Here is a 9,291-nt window from a genome sequence, read left to right on the forward strand (position 1 = left end):
AATTATTATACATGATTTACTTACTGTTAAAGGGTATGTCCGTCTTTAAATAATTCAATCCCAACATTGTATATTATAATCTTATTCCACATTCCATCTTGCATGATATAATATATATATTTCTCCCATAACTTAATGTAAATATTATTTAATACGGAAAAGGGCTAAATATATCCCTGTACTATCGGAAAATGGCCAAATATACCCTTTGTTATATTTTGGGTTAAAATATACCCATGTTGTTATACTTTGAGTTAGATATACCCCTCATTTTAACGGAGAGACACGTGTCATCATCCTATCGGTCTATTTTAAAATGTCCCTTAATTAATAAAAATCCAACTCATAATCCGGTATCTAATGTAAAAAAATCCATACCCATACCAGGTATCCAATTAAAATGAAATCTTTGCTCCTCCGCCTTCTTCGCAGGTCCATTTCGTCAAAGTATTCATCTTTATGCATTTGCATTTTGCTATACTTTTGTTTTTTTTTGCCACCAATCAAGATCTATTTCTTCTTCCACTTCATCAAATCTTTCAGCTCTCTGCTTTTATTATGCTGTTGTTTATTATCAATCGGATGGACTTTTTTTCTATTTAATATTTTCAGCTTGAACAAAATTTTCAACTTTATGTATTTACTATGCTATTATGTTCTTTATGCTCCATCAAAATTGGTTTCTTTTCTTCATTGCGACGAAGCTCAGCTTTCTGCATTTACTATGCTATCATGTTATTTATTCTCAATCAATATTGAATTCAATTTCCCTTAAGGTGGAGTTACTGGCAAAACAACTTGGGTTGTGGTTGATTTGGCTATGGGGTTTTATCTTGATTGGTGTCTCCTTTTATTCTACTCAACTTATGCCATTGTCTTCTTCGTTTAAAGCGCAGATAAAAATTACCATCCTTTTCAATGGTGAATGGTATGGTCCCACCATTACCGTATTTAATCTGCTCCAAGGCATTTGATCTGCAAAGAAGAAGAAGGGGAGCAAAATTTTCATTTTAATTGGATACCGGGTGTGAATATGAATTTTTTAATGGATACCGAGTTAGGAGTTGGATTTTTATTAATCAAGAGATAATTTAAAATAGACCTATATGATGATGACACGTGTCCCTTCATTAAAACAAGGCGTATATTTGTGTCAAAGTATAACGGTAGGGGTATATTTGAATCCAAAGTCTAACGGCAGGGATATATTTGAACCCAAAGTATAACTAGGGATATATTTGACCCTTTTCCGTATTTAATATTGCTAACCAAATCTACTTTAATCTTGCGACAGTTACTTTTTCCTTATGCTGTCAACCACACATTATATTATCTTATTTGGGATATGATGAATCGGTAGAAGCTACAAACTTAATTGAATTGAGCTTTGATATGAAAACTTACTAAGTGATCACATTCAAATTCAGAGGTAAAAATAATTCCAAATCATCAACCAAACGACCCCTTGGATAGAATGTGGGATTATTTAATCCTCTATTTTGTTGGATATTTATTTCCAGTATGATCATTTCCAGAATTAGTTATACTATAATTTTAAAATTATTTTATAAATATTCCATGTGTTGTAACAATCTTGGAATAAAACAAGCAAATACAAAATCCTTTTAGAAGGCCAATATTAAAATTAGAAATAAAAGTTTATCTATTGTAGAACCAAGCACATAGTTTATATTATACTTATTATATATATCATTTTTAATTTGATGAACCAAACATTAAAAAAAGTTATTCATTAAATAATTTTGTTATTATTTAATATTTATTTATAATCCCAAGTTCCCAACATTACAATTTCGGTTTAAATTGTTTGTGAACCATACTTTTTTTTTTGCGCGGAGTGCCCTTCTTTTGGGCTAGTCTTTATATTTTGCCCTTCATTTATGTCTTCTTTAATTTTTGCCCCTGCCGCCTGTTTAATGAATGTTTTGTGATGAAATTACCCTTACCCCATTAAAACCCTTTCTATTTCGTCATTTGCCCTTTTCTTTTCTTTTTTTGCTTCTTCGTTCCTCATCTGTTTTTCCCTTATCTGTTCTAAAATTTAGGTACGAATTTGGATATTTTGCTCGTTTCAATATTTGTTTTTATGTTAAATTATTGTTTGTTGAATTGATATCTTTGTCTTCGTCGTTTTTTATATTTAATTGATCCTTTTTTATTTAAAATTATAGTGCTTTTGTTACAGTGTCTGTATTATTTTTTGAACTTTAGTTTCGTTCCCCATGTATATATTCTGATTTTTTGAATGTCGTATTATGAATGTCTTAATATGTTTTAGTTGATTTTGATATGCGTTTTGGTTTTCTCTTTGTTGAATCTTTGAAGTTTTACCTGTGAACAGCTGTTTTATGTTGTTGCCGTTGTTTTTGTTTAATAATCTGGATTTTGCGAAGAATGTGTTTGTCTGAGGCAACATATGTCGGGTCCGGCATAGTTGTTGCTTTTTGAAACTGAAGTTATGCCGGTTCCGGCATAAAGTTATGCCTGTTCCGGCATAACTTCATGAATTAAGTTAATTTATGTGTGTCTTGTTTTTTTGGTGTTTTCTTGTTAATAATTTTGGTTTTTATGCAATCTTTATGTGTTTTGGTGTTGTTTTGTTAATAATGTTGGCTTTTTATGCAATCTTATGTGTTTTGGTTCTTTCTTCTATTATGCAGGTATTTGTGTACCAGTCTAGGGGCTGATTTTTTATTATGGTATATGTTAATTATTTTCATTCTCATTTTTGGTTTATTCTTATGTAAACTCTTGGTTTCTTTTGACATTAATTTTTCTTTTATAGGAGGAACATCCCTTGGTTAAGTTTGAACACTGGGTTGAAGGAGGTGGCATGTGGAGTGGTGATTTTCATTTTCGGAGTTTGATTTTGTCCTTTTTGAGTGTCTCTCAATTGGAGTTGTTGAAAAAGGGTGTGTTTGGACAGTTTATGGATTTGGTTGATGTCCGCCTCAATGATAGTATTTTCCATTGCTTGATCTAATCGCAACTTTCATCTAGTAATGATAGTGCGTTAAAGTTTAAGATTTTTGATCGCGTGTGTGTATTTGATTCCGAGTCTTTCCGTCTTATTACTGGGTTGGATTCTTGTGTTGGCGATTTTAGTGTTGTGTCTAGCAGACCAAATAGATTGTTGAGACTTTATTTTCCAAATCAGGATAGAATAAGGTTGTGTGATCTCAAGAGTTTCTTACAGATCAAGTCAAGTAATCGTACTGGTGGTTTTTGGGAAAGATCTAGTGATCCTGTTAGACTTGCTGAGGTCTATATATTGGAGAGAGTTTTGTTGGGTCGTAACGAGAAATGTGTTGTTAAAGGTCATCTAATGAAGATAATTGACGATGACAGTCTTCGGGTGTCTTATCCTTGGGGTTCTCTTAGTTTTAATTGGTTGGTACGGTCGATTTGTGGTTGTGTGAAGACTTTCAAGAGCATGCCATCTACACGTTATATGATTAGTGGTTTCCCTTACGCTTTAAATGTGTGGCTGTTGGAGGTTTTCCCTATCTTTCGAGGGTTTTCAAGTTTTCATGGTCTGAAGTCTCCTCGTATGTTGTCTTGGGGTCCTTCAAAGCAAGTTGATTATAAAGTTATTACTGATAATTTCTTCCATGCTGAAAAAGTATGTGTTTCCCTTTTGTTGATGCTTCTTTTTCTTGGTTCTTTTTCCCTCTTGTTATTTTTTGTGTTTTTGTCTAAATTGATGTGTTTATATTGTGTTATAGAGATTCAAGAAATTTATTGTCCATGCTGTTGTTGTTGGTACGGAACAAGAGATGCTGGATTATCCAGTTGCACTTAAATTTTCTGATGATTCAGGCCCTTGTTCTTCTCGTGCGGTTTTGCCATCTGAAGTTACTTCTCAGATAGTTGATGTAAGTTGTACTTTACTTTTTGTGTTTTTGGTTGTTTAACTGAATTCTGAGTTAGAGGCCTTGTCGTATAGTATTTTAGTAGGACACATTCTTGTAGTCTTTTCTGTTTTGGTTATGGAAATTAAAGTTTATGCCCCTTGAGGCATATTATTTGGTTTTGCAAACGTAGAATCTGCCCCTTCCGGCATACATTTCTCCTTTCATATTTTCAGTTCTGCCCCTACTGGCATAATGTTCTCATTTTGAAACTAATTTTAGTAGGTAACACATTTTGCAGTCTTCTCTGTTTTGGTTTTGGAAATGAAAGTTTATGCCTCTTGAGGCATATTTTTTGGTTTTGCAAACTTAAAATCTGCCCCTTCCGGCATACTGTTCTCTTTTCATATTTGAATTCTGCCCCTACCGGCAAACTTTTTTCATTTTCAGACTTCAGTTCTGCCGGTTCCGGCATACTTGTTCAACATTAATTTAGTGACATCAAAAGTAATGTGTTGTTTTATTGATCTGTTATACAGGGTGTTTTGTCTAGTGTGAAGAAGCAACTTGATGATGAACGATCTACAATTGTCAATCAAGTAAAGGTATGGCCTTTTATTTTTTTATTTTTGAGTTTGTTAATATGATATGTATACTCTGTATGCTGCATTCGTTGTTTTTGTTTATTCTCATTTTCTTTTCTTCTTTGTTTAAATTTTTTTTTTTTCGTTTTTTTGTAGTCTTTGGATAGCCGTTTCGAAGAATTGGATAAAAATTTTGTTGGCGCGATTAATGTTGTGGATAGCTTAGTTCGTGTACATGATGAAACAAAGTCATCTGTAGCAGCTTCTGAAAGTGCTAAAAGAACTTGTTTAGAAAGTAAACTTGACAGTTTGGAAAGTAAATTTGATTATGTGATGCATTGTGTTGAAAGTTTAGTTCGACTGCATAGCGAAAACAAATCTTGTAAAGCTTGTGCATCTGGTAAAAGACAACCTGATTTGGGTTATTCAGTGAATGATGAGGTGAAGTTAGATGCACATCTTGGAAAAGAGGAGAATATGCTTTGTAAAGCAAGGTCTAAAAAAAATGAGACGTCTCTCATGCTCAATATGCTCTGTGATGCTGTTGTTTCTTCATCAAGTCAACCGTCTGATAAAACTCAAACTCTTTCTCAGTTTGAAAAGGAATTTGTGAAAGAAAATGAAGACCGCGTTAAAGAAATTGTTGCAATTAATAATGCTTTTCAATGCGGAGATTATGTGTTTTCTTCTAATGAAGTATCACAAAATGTAAATGAAGCAGCAGCTGCTGTTGAAGATAGTAGAAAACGTCCGAGATGCGAAGATGGAAACAAAGAAGATGATGGTTATCCTAATTGGTATTTGCTTACACCAAGAAGTACTCCAGTTGAGAAACGGTTGAGTTCTGCTGTTGAAGATATATACTGTACTGTAGAAGAGTTAGGAAAGTGAATTGATTTTTTTGTTGTTATTTACGGCAAGTGTTATGTTATTGTGTTTCTCCCTTTTTCGAATGATGTATATGTAAATTGTTCTTTCATTTTCTGTACATATAATGAAGTTTCACTTTTTCAAACTGTGTTCTGTAGTCTACCTTAACCGGCATACTTTTGCCATTTCTCAATAGATATTCTGCCCCTTCCGGCATACTTCTAAGATGGAAGTAACTGTTTTTCCTAAAAATAAAAAAGACAATTAAAAATTAACTCTTGTTCCAAAACATCTCGAATAAGTGTGACAGTTACTTCCAATTAATGTATTAATTATTTTGTTTTAAAAAAAAATGGAAAGAAAAACTGAAAAATTCTTTGTATTTTTGTCAATAGTTGCGACAGTTACTCCAATTTAAATTTGAGTAACTGTTTTTGCTTTAATAAAAAAATTCAATAATTTTAATCTTGCCGCCTCCGACATAAGTTTACCCGTTGGGAACAGAAATTATGCCCCTTCCGGCATACTTCTAAATTCGTAGTAACAGTTTTTTTTTTCGCTAGAAATAAAAAAAGATAATGAAAAAGTGACTCTTATTCCCAATATCTCTAATAGGTATTGCTACATTTACTTGCAATTGAAAATGTATTAATTCTTTTAAAAAAAAATAAAAAAGAAAAAACTGAAAAACTCTTTGTATTTTTGTCAATAATTGCAACAGTTATCTCAATTCAAATTTCACTAACTGTTTTGGTCTTTTTCTTTTTTTTTAGAAAAAACTGCAAAACTCCCTGTATCCTCATTCAATTGAAATCCAATCGTTTCAACAGTTATTCCAATTTAAAATGCACTAATTTGAACTTCTATATAAAGCCACACAGCTATGCCTACAACGGCAAACTTTTATTCCTAACACACTTACATTATGCCGCTTTCGGCATATGTTTGTCATGTGGTTAGCACGTGTGCAGTTTTAAATTTTTTTTTGTTCAATATATATTTGCCCGCTCTTCCTGTAATTTACTTTTTATTTTCGTTTGTTCACTTTAAAGCTGAAGAAGGCAGTTGCTTTGTCACGTTTCCAATATCATCTTTATCATTCATTGATTTCTCTTAGTGGGGTTTCAATTTCATCTGTAAGTTATTAGTTACTATTTTATTACTTGTTGATAAGTTATTTCTTTCAATTGTTTGTGTCTGTATTTTATTTGAATAGGGTTTTCTGTTTTTTTTTTTCCTTTTTACGTTTTTGGTAATGCATTTTGGTAATGTATTTTTGTTGGTAATGTTTTTTATGTGTTTTTTTTTTCCTTTTTTTTCCTGATTGAATTTTATGTTTTGCTCATGTCAGTGTGCTAAATCATGAGACGACAATTTGGACAAGTTGCTGACTATTATATTCCTCCGGAAGAGTGGACGAACACACGCATCAGTGCTGTATGGCGAGGGGATGAAAAGTTTATTAAATTTGTTGAGAAATTTCTTACAAAAGAACAGTTGGTAATTTTGAAGAATCGTCCTTTTGGGAAATTTATGGAATTACATAATATAAAAATGTCGGGTATCTTGGTGAATTTTATGTTGTTGTCGGAAGTTCAGTGTTCTGAAATCAATGAAATGCATTTTAATATACAAGATAAACTTGTGACATTTACAGACCAATCATTTAAGAGAGTCACTGGGTTATCAATTACTGAACCTCCTAGATCTTTCTATGCTAAATATAACAAAACCAATGGCAGTCGTCTTTGAGAAGATATTTTGGTGTTGAAGATGGTAAAAGGAATTTGGAAATGAGGGAGTTGAAGAATGTGATGAGTGCTGAAAATGTAGATTTTGAAGATGACCTTGATGCGGTGATGCTAGCAGAGGTATACATTCTTGGTCGTGTTTTATTGGGCGGTAGAATTGATAAAAAGGTGTTGTGGCAGCCTTTTTTATACATAGAGGACAGTGAATTGTTCGAGCAGTTTAATTGGGGGTCTTTGTGTTTTGCCGAACTCCTGAGGTGTTTCAAATCAATATATAAGCAAGGGACAAACAGACATACCATTGATTATGGTGTTGTTGGTTTTGTTTTTTGCTTTAGTGTTTGGGTTTGGTCTAGGTTCAATGACTATTGCAAACAATATGTTGATATTATTGGCAATTGTGTGAACCTCTGATGTTGTCGTATGTCAGCAATAAATCTCCACATTTCAATGAAGTGAATAAATTGCTTGTATCCGAAGAGTACACGAGTGGAAAGGTAATGGTGTTTATTGCCCTTTACTTTTCGTGTCAATTTTTAATGTGGTTTTTCTTTTTCTGTTTTGATGTCATTATTTATTATTATTGTTGTATGGATTTTATTTCAATATCGAGGTAAAAGGGTGGTTGATGAATCTCCGGACAATTCAAGTGCTGATGAAAGTGAATCTGAAGATGTCAATATTGCTGGCAAATCCACTGAAAGCTCTTCTCTGGAGCATCGCATTGAGGTATTTCTCATGGGTCCTCTCTGTTTTTCCTGTAAAAGTTTTGTTCCTTTTTTTTTTCTCTTGAATTTAACACTTTGCTGTATTTGTTTATTTTCACAGTTCCTGGAAAATGTTTGTGATGTTAAATTGGATAGGATTTTGAATAATCAACAGAAGGAGAAGGCCCGGATGGATCAGCTGATTTCTGCTTTGCAAAAAGCAGGGTTAAATTTTGAATCCCAAACTGCTTCTCATGCTGAAAATGTTCGTCGACATGTTGATTCTCCTCGTCATGTTGAAAAGGGTAGGCGCAAGAGCACAAGATCTGTTCGTAAAAGTGCTGCTGCTAAAAGGAAAACTAAACAAGCCATGCCTCGTAAAAATGTTGAGCAATCTTCCGTTGGGCAACGAAGAAGATCGGTGCAGTATGATGTTAGGGAAGATATTGCTGATCTTGAACAGGAATTTTGGGAATCTGAAACTGCCACCAGAGATGAGGGGGGAAACGGTGTTGATTTGTCTAATGTTGAGGCTGAAAGTAATCAAGAAATTCAGATCGAAGATGTGCAAGCCGGTTCGAGTGAAAGAACCGTTGATGAGACAGAGTTGGGACGAAAAATCCAGTTTTACAAGAGAAGAAAATTACGCAAAACATTACAAGATGCAAATGCTTCTCTAAATGTGGCATTTGAAGATGTTTTTGGAGAAGGCGAAGCAAATGTGACATGTCCCATGGAGACAGATGTTGAACAAGTTGAATCTCTAAATGCAACCGAAAATGTTGAGGCTGAATTGCCTTCGGTAATTTTACATTTATACTTTGTTGTTTTCTAAATCTAAGTTGCATTTTCTGGTAATTGACACTTTGTTTGCTCTTTTTGTTTTCCTATATGCAAATGATAGTTTTGGCCGTCCTGGCATAATCCCCTTTTTTATTGTAACTCATGTTCTGCCTACTCCGGCATACTACCTTTTTCGCAAAATTATATTTCTGCCTACACTGGCATACTTTTACTTTTTGAAACTTAGCTCTTGCCCCTTCAGGCATACTTTCACATTTTATATGCAAACTCATGTTCTGCCTCCTCCGGCACACTCATCTCTTTTGGAAAGTTATTTTCTGCCCACTCTGGCATACTTTTACTTTTGAAACTTAAATCTTGCCCCTTCCGGCATACTTTTTCCTTTTTCAAGCATAAGGTTTGCCCCTTCCGGCATATTTTTCAAAACTTGTTCATAAATTTTCCTTTTTGTGAACCTAATTTCTGCTCGTTTCGACATAATTTTCAATCTTTTACCACTTGCAGAATTTGTTAATTTTTTATTTTAATATTTTTTCTTTGATGACGGATGTTGTGTTTCTTAATTTGTTACTTTATGTAGGTTGTTGCGGAGGAACAATTGGGCGGTGAACAGTTTGGTGACGCCAATTGCGAAGAATCCATTGTATCTCTACCAAAAGGAGATATGGCTCAAAATCTTGAGCAAACAACACTTGAAAATCTT

Source organism: Lycium barbarum, chromosome 6 (assembly GCF_019175385.1).
Source record: "Lycium barbarum isolate Lr01 chromosome 6, ASM1917538v2, whole genome shotgun sequence".
NCBI lineage: Eukaryota > Viridiplantae > Streptophyta > Magnoliopsida > Solanales > Solanaceae > Lycium > Lycium barbarum.